Source organism: Balaenoptera borealis (genome assembly GCF_965194805.1).
Source record: "Balaenoptera borealis genome assembly, chromosome: 3".
Classification (NCBI taxonomy): Eukaryota; Metazoa; Chordata; class Mammalia; order Artiodactyla; family Balaenopteridae; genus Balaenoptera; species Balaenoptera borealis.
In genome coordinates, this window is record NC_138866.1 from 11,214,679 (window position 1) to 11,230,185 (window position 15,507).

Below are 15,507 nucleotides of genomic sequence, written 5' to 3' on the forward strand. Positions count from 1 at the left end.
TTTTGGCTGTGTTGGGTCTTCGTTGCTGTGCGCGGGCTTTGTCTAGCCGTGGTGAGTGGGGGCTACTCTTTGTTGCGGTGCGCGGGCTTCTCATTGCAGTGGCTTCTCTTGTTGCAGAGCACGGGCTCTAGGCGCACGGGCTTCAGTAGTTAGTTGTGGCACTCGGGCTTCAGTAGTTGTGGCTCTCGGGCTCTACAGCACAGGCTCAGTAGTTGTGGTGCACGGGCTTAGTTGCTCCGCGGCAGGTGGGATCTTCCTGGACCAGGGATCGAACCCGTGTCCCCTGCATTGGCAGGCGAATTCTTATACACTGCACCACCAGAGAAGTCCCTGTGCGCATGCTTTTAACCTCAATTTTATTTGTAAAGGTAGAGAAACCTAAGGCTCAGATTGCTTTAGCCTCTGCCCAAGCTGCACTGCTGCTGAAGCTGGCATATAAACCTAGGTCTGTCTGATTTGAAGTCTGCATATTTCTCACTTATTCTGAGGGGTGGAAGGAGCATCAGGAGACAAAAAAATTTTAAAGGCAGCTGAAACATTGAAAACTTAAACAGTGTCTGAGGATTAGTATCCAGGAGATCCAGGCGTTGTTCCAGTAAGATGTTGGGGAAATCTTTTACATCTCTTTTGGCTTCAGGGTCCTGATCATAAAATAGAAGTGACCCCCACAACGCCCTCCTCCTAGAGCTTCTGTAAGATAGACACAATGCCCACAGAAAGATAAGTGTATCACACACACACACACACACACACACACTGTTATTTTAATCCCCAAATTTAGTAGCCCTCCTAAAAATGTTCTGGATGGGAAAACTTTAATAGAAACTCCTGATTCTGGAGTTAAAAGATTTAAGTAAGTCGATTATAGTGTAGTTCCATGTAATGTTCATTTGAATTGTGGAAATCCGAAATAATGGAAGAATATGAAGAAAGCCTGATACTATGCCTCATAATTGCAATACAGAACCCCACCCAATTAAAATATTAGTCAAGAATCCCTTCATTTCAAAAGTGGTGAGACTGGGTATTGTACACCGTTCATGACATTGCCACAGGGCGGCGCCACTTCAACAGGTAAACAAATACATAGGCTGCGTCGGACATAGGCTGCGTCAACAGTTTGGGAACCACAGTGGTGTGAAGGTGTATTGGGACTTTGAGTTCAAGTGGTCTTGGAAGGGCTGAGGCTGAACAATGCATTAATGTTGTGATCACTTTTGCAGTAGGTTAGCTGAGATAAAGTGCTATGAAGAAGGCCAGTCACTGTGATAGCTCTTGCTATTAACTTATGTGTGAGAGCTCTGCAAAATATTAGAGATGGTGCAGAGAGCAAATGTCCAATGAAAGCACAAGACTACAATGGTTGTAAAATCTGTGCTCTGAGGATCATGCCCCCAACTTTAGAATTATTCGTGTGGGAAAATTATTCTTAAACTACTGGGTTTTAAATAATTCAAATCTCTAGAAACCCATCATTCTCATGAAATGTGATTGATCAGATTCTGATCCCTAGGAGTAGATCAGCTCAGCTAGAAAGGAAGTTCTGTTCTCCCAACCTGTCCCAGAAAACCCAATTCCCTCCAGGACACAAGTGAAGAAACAAACACTTTTTGCTCCATTTCATGTTAGGTTGTGCTTACCCTCCTTCTCTTATTTAATCCTTATAACTCTACCTGGTTCTAGTACCCACCCATCCACCCCGATGGCTGATCTTTTGTCAGTGTCTTTTCCTTCCTTCAATAATGAGGAAACCAAGGCTCAGAGAGGTTAAGTAATTTGCCCAAGACCCCACAGCTGACAATCAGTAGAGCTGGAATTTGAACCTAGGTCAGGTGATACCAAAGCCTGCTTTGTTCCTGTGCAACAGGGTGACTCTAAGCTATCCTTGTGCTCCACCATCAAAAATTCAGCAGGAGGGGACTTCCCTGGTGGTCCAGTGGCTAAGACTCCACGCTCCCGATGCAGGGGCCCGGGTTTGATCTAGATCCCGCATGCGGCAATGAAGACCCGGTGCAGCCAAACAAATAAATATTAAAAAAAAATCATCAGGAATAAACAGGTATCTGTCTTTGATGGAGGTGGAGGGAAGGTATTTCTCAATAAGATATAATTGCTCTTTCGTAACATATTTCAATGTTCAAAGCGTCCTTGCACAGGATGACTCTGAAGATTGTTTAGATGGAAGCAGTCATTCCTTTTTCTCCAGACATAATGCCACTATCTGTAGTTCACATAGCAGTGGCATGTCTATCAGCAAACCTCTCAATCAGTGATTCACTTGCAAGATTTTATTTTAGTTGAGTCAGCAGCCTTTTAGTTTCCTGGAGTCAAGGAGAGGTTGATGTAGGCGGGGCAGAAAGGGTAGAAAATTGTGACATAGAAGCAAGGCAGAAACGGCAAGTGCTTCCCAATTCTTTGGGAAATCGTAATGTTATTTTTTCCGTCCACTCACCAAACACCGATGAGGAGAAAGAAAGCATGAGACCCTGGATAACTTACTCATTGCCAGATAACAGCATCTGCCTTATAAAATCAGCATTATTCTGGAAGTCGGGTGGCTGTGTTCCTGATTAAATCGAAGTAGAAATGCAATTGAATTGCCTAAGTATGATGATAGGGGACATACATAACACGTTTTTCTTTTCGAAATGCTTTTACATCTGTAATCTTACTTTATCTCTGTACAACCTCCCTGCCTTGAACAAACTTTTATTATAGCACTTATGGCCCTGTAGTTAATGTTCAGTGTATATGTCCATCTCTTCCACTGGTTTATGACCTTCTTCAGGGCAGAAATCCTGCCGGATTTATACATCTATAAAGCTCGAGCACTAAAGTTAGGGTTTGTTTCGTTGCAAAAGATAGAAACCCACTGGATGCAATTTAAGCAAAAAAGGGTCTTTGTTTCAAGGATCCCCAGGGTAGGGGTGCAGCCACTGCTTGGCAGAACACCAGGCTCTCTGGCGATTCCTCATCTCTTGCATCTGCCTCATTAACACCTCCTCTCTGCAGAAGTATCTTTCACTCCTTTCTGGTCGCCTCGGCTGAGAACTTGGCTGCCAGCATCTCCTGAGTGGAGATGTAACTTGTCCAGCCCTGAGCCAAGAGCCTTATCACTCTCTCTGTCCCAACCTCCCGAGTCTCCAGGAGTCAAGACCCTGATTGGTCCAGCCTCGGTGAGGTGTTCACCTCTAGCCCAATCAACTGGGGCCAGGGGGGTGTGGTTCAATCTGGGACCCAGGTGGTTCCTAATGTAGGGCACCCGGTGGGGCAGGAAGGAACAAAGCACAGTTCTCTGAAAACAATGTGAAGGGGCGGGGCAGCTCAAACTATAGGGGGCCTCGTCTGTCTTCGTATATACTTAGTGCTCTGTAAATGCTTACCGACCTGCCTGGCTCTACGTGCTGCACAATATTGGCCTTCTTGTAGTTCCCCAAACCCACCGAGCTCTTTCTGAACTTCAGGCTTCAGGATGGCTCTTCCTCGCCATCATCCCCGTGGCCTGGCTAACTCCAGCTCCTCCTCTGGATCTACATTTGGATTCACCGCCTCTTCATCAGATGGCCTTTCCTGACCCCGCCCAGAATATCCTGCTCTCTTTCTTCAAAACACTCAGCACCTAGCAGTTACTTGTTTAATTCCTGCCTCCCCGCCTCTCTCCCCCCAGAGACTCTAAGTTCCAGTGTTCCCAGAGGCCCCAGTAGCTCCCGGCCCAAAGGGCAGCCCTACAACTTGGATGTGGGACAGCAGGGGCGTTAATGCCCTGCTAGGCAAACCTTTGACCAATGGGAGGTGGGAGAAGTGGATAAATTCTTACTCTTTTTCCCTCAGTGGACTGTCTTGAGATGAAATGTATGAGCTTTTGAGAGGACAGTCCTGGAAGACGAAGCACCCTCATATTGCCAGTGCCTCCTTCTCACCCACCTCTCTTGTCAAGCTCTCTGGAATTGCACTCCCTTATAAACGAGTAGCAAAAGCCTTTGCCTCAGGCTCTGCTTTCTGGGGACCCAGGCCAGGTTGCTAACTCTAGCTGGCATACATGAAAAATTAAGCGTGTTGGCTTTTGCTTAGCACAGTGCTTAAACAATGGATCAGAAATCCCACTCTTGCTAGGCTCTGCTTTTCTCCACTTTAGTTGTCTTTTTTTTTTTTTTGCCATGCTGCGCTACTTGTGGGATCTTAGTTCCCCAACCAGGGATCCAACCCGTGTCCCCTGCAGCGGAAGCTCAGTGTCCTAACCACTGGATTGCCAGGGAACTCCTCAGTTTTCTTCTTCTTTTTTTTTTTTTTTTATAATTATTTGTTGTGAATAGACAAGCCCTGCTTTGGCCTGCTTGCGAGGCTTGGAATTCTTTTTTTTTTAAAGAGAGTGGTTGCTTGAGGATAAATAGCTAGTTTTTTAAAAATTAATTAATTAATTAATTAATTTATGGCTGTGTTGGGTCTTCGTTTCTTTGCAAGGGCTTTCTCTAGTTGTGGCAAGCGGGGGCCACTCTTCACCGCAGTGCGCAGGCCTCTCACTATCGCGGCCTCTCTTGTTGCGGAGCACAGGCTCCAGACGCGCAGGCTCAGTAATTGTGGCTCACGGGCCCAGCTGTTCCGCGGCATGTGGGATCTTCCCAGACAAGGGCTCGAACCCGTGCCCCCTGCATTGGCAGGCAGATTCTCAACCACTGCGCCACCAGGGAAGCCCCTCAGTTTTCTTCTTATTCAAGCTTTCTCTGAATGCAGGCAAGGTTGCTACCCCCAACTCCAGCTTGCTCTCATGAAAAGAATGCTTCTTACCTCCTGGCTTCACCTTGAGTCCGGAAGCTGACCCTCATGGTCTCTGATCGGCCCAGGTAGGGTCACATGTTTTCCTCTGACCCAATCACTGGGGGCGGGTGAGGACCAAGCTCCATCTCCAGGTATTCTCTTCTTTCAGATTTCAGGAGCAGTGATGATGCGGGCAAAGAGGCAAGATGAGGCCCAGGAAATGCCAAATTGGGTTTGGTGTTGGGTAGGGGAGCAACACAGATGCAGATGGCAGGGAGTCTATGACCCCCTCTCCCCCCGTCCAGTACAGACAGGAGGAGGAGAGCTCTGGGCCGCCAGCTCTCCAAGCAGTCAGGGTGGGAGGCCAGAGCTGGGGCTGGCCAGGCTCACTTCCACAACGGGCTGTCCCCAGAGCAGGCTCTGCAGTCAAGGCCCAGGAGCAAAGCTCAGGCCCCTCCAACCCTGACGTCCAAGGTGGCACTGGCCTTCTCTACTCCACAACACCATCAGGGCCTGTCTACCCTAGAGCTCCCAGGCCAGAGCCTTCCCAGGGACCCAGACACACCAATACCAAGCACTGGGTTCACACAGAGCTGGGGACCCCAGCCTGGAGGTTCCTCATTCACCACAAGCTTTCAGCCAGCTAGATCCTCCCCCTCCCCCTGGGAGACACTACCTTAGGGAAGTCACCTTCTAGAGGTCAGCCAGGACTTACCCTGAGGCTGGGCCAGAGGCTCCCTCTGGGCCACCTGCTCAGTTATGGGGTCACCACGCCACACTTTGCAGGCCTTCTGGGCCTCAGTGCTGCTTCTCTTGACACTCTTGTTCCCACTGTGGTATGGAGTGTCTGCAGTTTCATGGGTCCTGGGGCCCCATGGAGTTAGTTCTCAGCTCCCAGTTCCTAATGAGAAGTGTCAACACTCACAGAGCATTTACCATACCAGGAACCATCTAAGAATTTCATGATTCTCAAGTTCTGGCCACACCAAGCTACTGTTCCCCATTCATGTCCTGCACTTCCTTGTCTACAGCTTTGCACGTGGCATTGCTAGAACGACTTTCTTTGTTTGCCTTTCTTTGTTTCTGCTTGGTGAGTTCATCCTTTAAGATCCACTTCAAATTTCGCCTCCTGTGTTAGTCATCTATCGCTGTGTAACAAATCACCCCAAAACTTTGCAGCTTAAATCAACAAATATTTATTATCTCCCATCATTTGTGAGGGTCAGGGATCTGAGAGTGGCTTAGCTGAGTGGTTGTTGCTCAGGGTGTCTCATGAGATTGTAGTCAAGCTGTTGACAGGGCTGCGGTCTCCTCTGAAGGCTTGACTACCCACCTCACTCACATGGCTGTTGGCAGAAGGCTTCAGTTCCTGGCCCCCTGAGCTTTTTCCATAGGGCTGCTCATGACCTGGCAGCTGGCTTCCTCCAGAGTGAGTGATCCAAGAGAGCAAGACAGAGGGGACCCAACATGGAAGCCACAGTCTTTCATAACCTGTACTCAGAAGTTTCCTATTATCACTTCTACTTTATTCTGTTGGCCACACAGACCAACCCTAGTGCAGTGTGGAAGGGAACTACACAGGGATGTGAATACCAGGAGGAAAGGCTCACTGGGGCTGTCTCAGAGGCTGCCGGCCACCGCTCCCCCATGCGGTCCTCAGGGGATGGGCACTTCGAATGTACTTCTGTGAAGCTTGCATCATGGATGTTTAGTCTCACTCCCAGATGGCAAACTCCTGGAGGATGGTTACTAAATCTTGTTCATCTTCCCCTTCCTTTTTAGCCCCACATATCCTCTAATATAGAGTATATATTCAATAAACCTCAAATTAATGCTGAATGCGTGAATAAATGAGTAAATAAATGAATGAATTAGTGATTCTCTAGGTGGATAGTTCAAGACTAGAGGAGACAGCATGAACTATTATATGATTAATTTCCCCTGTTTCCTGCCTCAAGATACCTAAGGAGTTGGTGGCTCAGAGCTCGCTTCCTTTTCCTCTGGTTACTTCTCCTTCCCTAACACCCCAGACTTGTAGCATCAGAAGGCTTGCTCGCCATCTTGGTATAATGACGGCCTGCCCTCTCATCACAGCTGATTGGACCAGGGCCGAGCACCTGACCCAAGCTGGGCCAATGGACTCCAAGAAATTTGAAATTGGACTAAGAGAGGCCAAGCTTCAGTCTGGCTGGTTTCTTGTCAAGACGGAAAATTTGGAAACTGTTGGCAGTAGCAGTTCTTTGATCCATGGACTGGGGAGCAGAGAAAGCCAATCTGCCTCAACAGGAGACAAGAGTGCAAATAGAAGAGTGAGAAGGAGGAGAGAGGGGAAGGGTAGCCGAGGTTGCAGAAGCTCTCAGTTCCTGCTTCCAGTTCTGTCGGAAACCTGGCTGCAGCTCCAGCTTGGTCCCCATGAGATACACATATATGTATATGTATTTTTAAATTTTTATACAATTTTTAAAGGTTACTTTCCATTTACAGTTATTACAAAATATTGGCTCTAGTCCCCGTGTTGTAAATATATCCTTGAGCCTGTCTTACACCCAATAGTTCGTACCTCCCACTCCCCCACCCCTATATTGCCCCTTCCCCTCACTTATATTCTTATAATAAATGGGGTTTAAGCAATGGTGTCCTGGAGCTGGTTCACACTAGCTCCTGAAAGCTAATTGTACATCTTTCTCCATGACGTCACTTTGGGAGCTTGACATAGGCCACAGCTGCAGTATTTACACCACAGGAATTGGCAAATGCTACAAACCAGTGTCCCCCACTAAAAACTGGTTATTAAACATTAGCAAGCACATCGATGGTTTTACGACAATTCCAGGGGGTTTCCGTAACATACAGCCCAAATAGTCTTTCTGACTAAAACATCGGGGCAAACTCCTACTCATGCTTCGTGACCCAGTGCATCTCCCATGAGAAGCCTCATCTGGTGTTTGTGGGAAGCTGATTCTCTGTGTACTCACATAACTTAGGAGACACCATTAGACAATCCAGAATGCTGAGGGCTACGTGACATAGCCCAGGCATAAGACAGAGACCTCACCTAGGCAATAATTGCCTATTGCCCTTGGAGTGAAGTCCAGGCTCCTTATCATGGCAAGCTGTTCCTCTGAGCAGTGACCCGTGCCCTCCTCCATCTCGTTCCTGCCCACACCATCCCCACCCCATCGCCACACCCTGGCCTCCTCAGCCTTCTCAGTCTCTAGCCCAGAGTCTCTACCCCATGAGTTGTCAGTCATTTGGAGAATATGATAAAGATCATGAACCTTCACCTTGGAGGAAACACACATACAGACACACAAAAATTTGCATATAGTTTCAGGGGATTCATGGACCAAATAACTTCTTTTCTCTGAAGCCCTTCCTAACTCCTACATCCCGTGTGCCCTGCTTTACCCCAAACATACCTCTCTCTTAGCACCTTCAGTGCTCTTAAGCTTATGTTTATTTTTGAATCTTTTGCTACACTGGCTGCTCCTTGGGGTAGCATCTATCATTGTCTTATTTAGAGTACATGAGTGACCGAGGGATGGCTGAGGTGTGTCCTAACACCCAAGTTCTAATCATGAGATCAGGGTGTAGCTACAGACACAGCCTACTGTCTAAGCACAAATGTGCGTCATTGAGGCTGGCGTCAACATTGCTAAAGGGAGAAGATGCCAACCATAGACAGACTGAGACACACGCAGAAAGTGAGAAGCAGGCATTGCTATGGCTGGTGTATTCCCAGCACCAGTGGGGCGAGGGGTGGTTAGGGGCCTGGGGGCTGTCTTGGGCAAAGGAAGAGCACCCCAAGTGTGGTACCATGGGAAAAGCCTGAACTCGGGGTCTCAGAGATCTAGGTTCAGATTCTAGCTCTGTCACTCCTGGCTTGTGACTGTGAGCAGATTACTTTGTCTCTCTGAGCCTCAGTTTCCTCACCTGTCAAACCCTACTTTATTGAGTCACTGCTAAGATTAAAAGAGATGATCTGTGTGATGTGCCTGGGACACAGGAGTTGGTCAATAAAAGTTAGTGTCCCCTTTTCCTGTACTCCTCTCACGTTGGTCACATGCAGCAGAAATCAACTCTGTTTAACTAAAGCAAAACAAGGAATTTATTTGTAAGAGTGGCAGAGACTGCCTACTGTCTCCCAGTTCCTGTTATCCCTTTCTAACATGGTAAAGTAATTTTTAGCTAAGTACATAGTTGCTTAGCTAGATACTACCTTTTTTTCCACCAGCTTCCCTTGCGGATTGGCACGACCTGGTAACAATGTTCTGGAGAGTGTGATGTAACCGGAAGTGATACGTACAACTTCTAGGTAATGTCCTTAAAGAGGGCAAAAGGCGACAGGTCCTGTTATGTTTCTTCAAAAAAAAAAAAAAAAGAGAGGGTACATACTCACCTCTTCTCTCTTTTCTTCTGTTCTTCTGGCTGGAACAGGGATGTGCTGGCAGGAGGTGGAGCAGCCATATTGACCCATGAGGTAGAAGCTGAGTGTTGAGGATGCGGAGAAAGAAGACAGAAGGAACCTATGTTCCTAATGACTTAGTGGAGGAGAGGCACCATACCAGCTCAGACTTTTAAGGGCAAGAGAATTAAACTTCTATTTGTTCAGCCATTGTCAATCTTTGGGTTTTGTTATAGCAGCCAAACCTATACTCTATCAAGTACTCAGTGCTATAGACCATATACCGCTAAAATTTGTATATTAAATCCTAGCTCTCATATGATGGCATTTGGAGTTGGGGGCTCTGGGAGGTCAAGAGGACAGAGCTTTCACGAATGGGATTAGTGCCCTTATAAAACAGACCCCAGAGAGCTCCCTTGTCCCTTCCATCATGTGAGAACACAGGGAGAAGACGGCAAGCAGGCTCTTGCCAGAGACAGAATCTGCCAGAATCTTGATCTTGGACTTCCCGACCTCCAAAACTGTGAGAGAGAAATTCCTGTTGTTTATAGGACACCCAGTCTATGGTATTTTGTTATAGCAGCCAAATAGACTAAGATACTTAATAAACCATTAAGGTGCTCATGGTGTCCAAAAAAGAGCCAGACAAATGTTTACATTGTTTTGACTTTGACTATTGTCAGTTTGACAATTATGTATTTGACTATTCGGTTGACTCTTGTGTTACTTTGATATACACACATCATTTTGTTTTTTTGAATATTTCCTTACATTTGGCACAAGGTGTTCCAGGCTCATCTTGTAATTTCCATGCCTCAGCCTTGGACTCAATCATTTGAATAATGAGTTTTAGTGGTTTTGGTGGAGAATGGTGATTAGAAACCATGATCTGGGGACTTCCCTGGCTGTCCAGTGGTTAAGACTCCGTGCTTCCAATGCAGGGGGTGAGGGTTCGATCCCTGGTCAGGGAACTAAGATCCCGCATACCATGTGGTGAGGCCAAAAAAAAACAAAAAGAAAAACACCATGACCTGTGTGCTATGTATGCTTATTGATACCGAGCTGACACTGCTTCCAGGCTTTCTGGCAGATAGGAGTAGGAAATACATGTGTATATATATATGTGTGTGTGTGTATAGGTTAATACATGCATCTAATACAAACTCCTGCATCTATACATCCATTTAAAAACCATGAGTTTACATCAACATTTCTAATTCCAATTCAACACTCAGGGTTTACTCTAGTCTTTTCCTCTTTTCTTTTCTTTTTCTTTCTTTCTTTTTTTTTTAATAATTGTATTGCACAGTTAAATGCTACATTTTGTATACATCAATTATTTCGCCATGCGGCATGTGGGATCCTAGTTCCCTGACCAGGGATTGAACCCCTGCCTCCAGCATTAGAAGCCTGGAGTTTTAACCACTGGACCGCCAGGGGAGTCCCCCTTTTTTTTTTTTTTTAATATGGACCGCTTCACGAGTTTGCATGTCATACTTGCGCAGAGGCCACGCTAATCTCTGTATTGTTCCAATTTTAGTGTATGTGCTGCCGAAGTGAGCACTCCCTCTTTTCCATCAGACGTTACTCTCTTCTCTGATGGTGAGAAACTGGATCCCATTATTTCCACACTACTTCCATGTTTGCTTGGTCCGCCTGTATGTACCAATCCCTTGACCACTCAGGTCCCTCCTCGAGCCTGGCCCTACCATGTCCCCAGCCTGACCAAGGGAAGGGGGAAGAGACCAGATGCACATCTTAAGATATTCTCCAGTGTGTGTGTGTGGAAAAAAAAAAAAGAAAAAAAAGAAAAAAAAAAAGAAGAAAAAAAAAAAAAGAGAAAAAAAAAAAAAAAAAGATATTCTCAATCCCTTTACTTCCCCCTGCTCGTCAAATAGCCTCCTCATTATAATTTGGCCTCCCGTTTAGCTTGCTTATAGATACAGAACGAAGTGACCTTCTGGAGAAAACATTTCCCCCTTAACCCTGGGCCACAGGGAAGCTGAGATTGGATTTGCCTTCTGCTTGAAGAAAGAAGGTGCTAATCAAAGGGCCTGGACTGCAGGACGCCTTTGAAGGAGGATGCTGGAAGCACGAAAACTGGATGCTTCTCCAGCAAGAGCCCTGGGTGGGGGCTCCTATACTTACTGGGGAGCCCAGCGCCCAGGTAGCTGTTCTTCAAGAGCATCCAGCTAACACCCTTCTCGTCTTCTGATCCCATCCTCAAGTACAACAGCAACCACAAAAGCGGCATCCCTGCCAGGCATTGTGCTGGTGGCTTTGCATATATTATCTCTTTTTAGTCCTCACAGTAATATTAGGGGGAGGCACTGTGATGGTCCTTATTTTACAGATGAGGACACTGAGTTTTGGAGACGTGAGTGAGGACTTCCCTGGTGGCACAGTGGTTAAGAATCCACCTGCCAATGCAGGGGACATCAGTTCGAGCCCTGGTCCGGGAAGATCACACATGATGCAGAGCAGCTAAGCCTATGAGCCACAACTGCTGAGCCTGCGTGCTGCAACTACTGAAGCCCGCGCACCTAGAGCCCGTGCTCCTTGACAAGAGAAGTCACTGCAATGAGAAGCCCGCACACTGCAACGAAGTGTAGCCCCTGCTCGCTGCAACTAGAGAAAGCCTGCGCACAGCAACAAAGACCCAACACAGCCAAAAATAAATAAATAAATAAACAAAAAACCAAAAAAAACCCATATAATCTTAGAGAAGTGAGTGAACCTGCCCAAGAACACGTGACAAACATCAAGGCCAGAACTTGAGCCCTTGAAGTCCAGCTCCACTGGCTCCATTATCCTGCTCTGAGCCCTTGACCTCTCACTTCAGTGTTCTCTTGACCTCCACCTGTTGGTCTGACGCTACCCATGCTCTGGCTAGTTCTGTCTTTGTCCAGGAAATAGAGTCCTGGGTGCACAAAAGATGTCAGTGCCGAGCTTTTTAAAAAGTACTGCTGTGTGATATTTAACAGGTGCCAAAAGAAAATGCGTAACGTACATATGTAAGTCAGAAGACGTAGTAATAAAATAATCCCCAGCCCCCAGACCTACCACCCAGCTTAAACATACGCTAACAAGTGCTTTTTAATTAGGCTTAATTTTTTACATTTTTAGAGATCCTTTGTATTTTCAAAGTGCAAAACCTCTCTCAATTTAATCTCCTAACTGGAAAGCTGAATATCCCGTGTAGATTAGCCAGCTCCCTCCTTTTGTCACCCTTTCTCTGAGGAGTGAGTCCTTGACTACTGTGTGTGTGGTTTTTTTCTATCACATTTCCATCAACAAATTCTGTGGGTTTTACCTTCAAAATACATCACAGATCTGACCACCCTGGCTTCCTCCCCTAATCCAAGCCACTGTCAAGGCGGGACCCCTGCAGTAGCCTCCTAGCCACTGCCCATCAGGCAACCACAGTGAGTTTTAAAAAAAGAGAAGGAGTTAAATTATGTCCCTTTCCTGCTTGGTCCTGGCCCCTGGGACATGTTTGTCCTGCCAGCTCAACCCTGAATCCTCAGCGCTGACCTAGGGCCAGGGACAGAGTCCATGGTCTTTGCCATGGCTGACAAGCCTCCCTTCCATGGGTCTTCTCTCCACCAACCCCCCGCCCCCATTCACAGACCCTGTTCCTTCTGTCTGGAACACTCTTCCCCAGATATGCTCATGGCTCCTTCCTTCCCCCTGTAGGGCCCCTGCTCATTAGCACATTTGCCCCCTTTTATCACATTTTATAAGCATAAAATAAATTCACATAAGCATAAAATAAAACCTACCTAAGCATGTACTTTAAAAAAAATCAATAGGATGTACAATAATTTAAGGGAAAAATAAAAGGAAATGAATGTTTAATAATTTAATATGTATTTTAACAAATAGATGTTCTGGCAGCTCTCTGCACTTATACCTAGAGTTCTTATAAATGTGACAGCCACAAAGATACAACGTGTTGACTCAGATTCTACAGAGATGTGATTTCCTAAAACAGTGAACAACTAACTCTTGGTGGAATCCCAAACAAAACATAGTGTAACCTTCCCTCTGTATACATAGTTCTTGAATTCCTGAAGATGCAGTGAGTGATAAATCTGTGTATAAAATACTTGCTGCTTATTTATAAAACCAAGTTAGGTTCTAGGCTCATATAATTATAAGCAGATTTTTCACCTACATAGATGTCTGCTGGGATATTCCAGAGTTTCACGAAGGAGGTCAGTTTTCAGCCCCTCATTGCTTCATGTGTCTTGTGCATTGTAGGATGTCTGGTGTGCCTGCACCAGCCAGCTAAACAGCTGGTATGCACCTGCCCGCCCTTATTGTGACAAGCAGAAAAAGCCCTGGAAATTGTCAAAATGTCCGCTAGTTGGCACGAGAGTCCAGGGTGAGAACCATAGGTGGGCCCCCGTTTTGATTTTTCCTCTCCGCACACACCACTCCCTGACCTTGTACAGTGGTCTACATTTTTTGTTTGTGTTGCTTGTGTCTGAGACTAGAATATGAGCTGCAGGAGGGCAGGGCTTTGTTTCTTTCGATGCCACATCTCCAGTGCCCAGAACAACACCTGGCACATGGAGGGCGCTCAGTGAGGGAGTGGATCCATGAGTGGTGTCCAAGAGCACCCTAATTTCCATCCCTAGAACTCAACATTAAAGTGTGTGCAGGGCTTCCCTGGTGGCGCAGTGGTTGGGAGTCTGCCTGCCAATGCAGGGGACACGGGTTCGAGCCCTGGTCTGGGAAGATCCCACATGCCGCGGAGCAACTAAGCCCGTGAGCCACAATTACTGAGCCTGCACGTCTGGAGCCTGTGCTCCGCAACAAGAGAGGCCGCAACAGTGAGAGGCCCGCGCACCGCGATGAAGAGTGGCCCCCGCTTGCCACAACTAGAGAAAGCCCTCACACAGAAACGAAGACCCAACACAGCTAAAAATAAATAAATAAAAAAAAAAAAAAAAAAAAAGAGTGTGTGCAGAATCATCTCAGTAGAGAGGCTGCGAAAGGTTCTCAGTGTCATGCATCCACCAGGCGTAAGGCCTGGGTTTTGAATACCAGGCCCTCACTATCCACACGCAGAGCCTCCAGGCTATATACCCCTCCTGATACACTCTGGACAGGACTGTGTGTGACAGCAGAAAGAAGTCCGGCTTAGGAGCCAGAGACCCGGGTTCAAGGTGTTGTTCCGCCACCCATTTGCTGTGTGACTTTGGGCAGGCTACTTGGCCTCAGCCTCCTTATCTATGAAGGGAAGCGGTAGAACCAGTCCAAAAAGCTAATTTGATACGAGGCCACGTAAACAGACATATCTCTCTCAAGGGAAGAGATTTTGACTCTGCCTTAAGGCAGCCAGGCAGACCCAGGTGGGCTCAGGTAAGCCTGGAGCAGGCTCAGAAGAGAGCATCCAGCTGGAGGAAATGGGGCCATTCTGGCCTGAAGATAGAAGACCAGCCAGTGGGTACGGGTGGGATGACTATCTGCTCCTCTCTGAAGGGCAATCAGAGGACAGAGAGTCTTGTTGGGTGACCGCGGGTCAGAGCCCAGGAGGGAGGTCAGTGCTCACACTGCAGAAGCTGGAAGAGAAGGACTCCTCAGGGTGACCTCAGTCTTAGGTTAGAAGATGAAAAGTTCTAAAGAGGGAGTCAGAGGGAGTCTCAGGTTGGGTACAAAAGACAGAAGAGCTTTCTGGAAGTCGGAGTGTGGATGCAAAATGGAGGAGAGCACTCTGGGTGAACAGAGGCCTGTCAGGAAAGGGGTCCAGAGAGCTTCCAGCAGGCTTTTTTTTTTTAATTTTATTTATTTATTTATTTATTTATGGCTGCGTTGGGTCTTCGTTGCTGCGTGCCGGCCTTCTCTAGCTGCAGCGAGCGGGGGCTACTCTTCGTTGCGGTGTGCGGGCTTCTCATTGCGGTGGCTTCTCTTGTTGCGGAGCCCGGGCTCTAGGCATGCGGGCTTCAGTAGTTGTGGCACACGGGCTCCGTAGCTGTGGTGCACGGGCTAAATTGCTCCACGGCATGTGGGATCTTCCCAGACCAGGGCTCAAACCCGTGTCCCCTGCATTGGCAGGCGGATTCTTAACCACTGCGCCACCAGGGAAGCCCCCAGCAGGCTTTTAGAGTCCTTTCACACCAACATGTTGGGGAGATGGTCCCTGACATCTCTTTAAGCTTGACCACCCCCCATCCCTCGGCCCCCGACTGTCTGCTTCTTAAGGCTAAAATGCTCTTTTCTCTTTCCACTGGCCTTGAAAATCCATGAGGGACTTTCCTCAAGGACACCATGGAAGAAGCTGCTCTGACCTATTCCATCAAGCCTTCTGGGGCCAGGCCTGCCTGGATATTTCTGGCTCT

General features: G+C 47.2%; 1 protein-coding gene and 1 long non-coding RNA gene across 2 annotated transcripts in view; both read left to right on the forward strand.

The window, feature by feature from the left end:
- Positions 1-14,120, forward strand: part of LOC309625302 — a 31,200-nt gene extending 17,080 nt beyond the window's left edge. Inside the window, exon 2 of the long non-coding RNA XR_014242442.1 lies at positions 9,193-14,120. This is a non-coding gene — a long non-coding RNA (uncharacterized lncRNA). The remainder of the gene's footprint in view (positions 1-9,192) is intronic.
- ITPK1 (inositol-tetrakisphosphate 1-kinase) overlaps positions 1-15,507 on the forward strand; it is a gene marked incomplete at its 5' end in the record, with an annotated part of 213,616 nt that overhangs the window by 24,725 nt on the left and 173,384 nt on the right. The window lies entirely within an intron of this gene.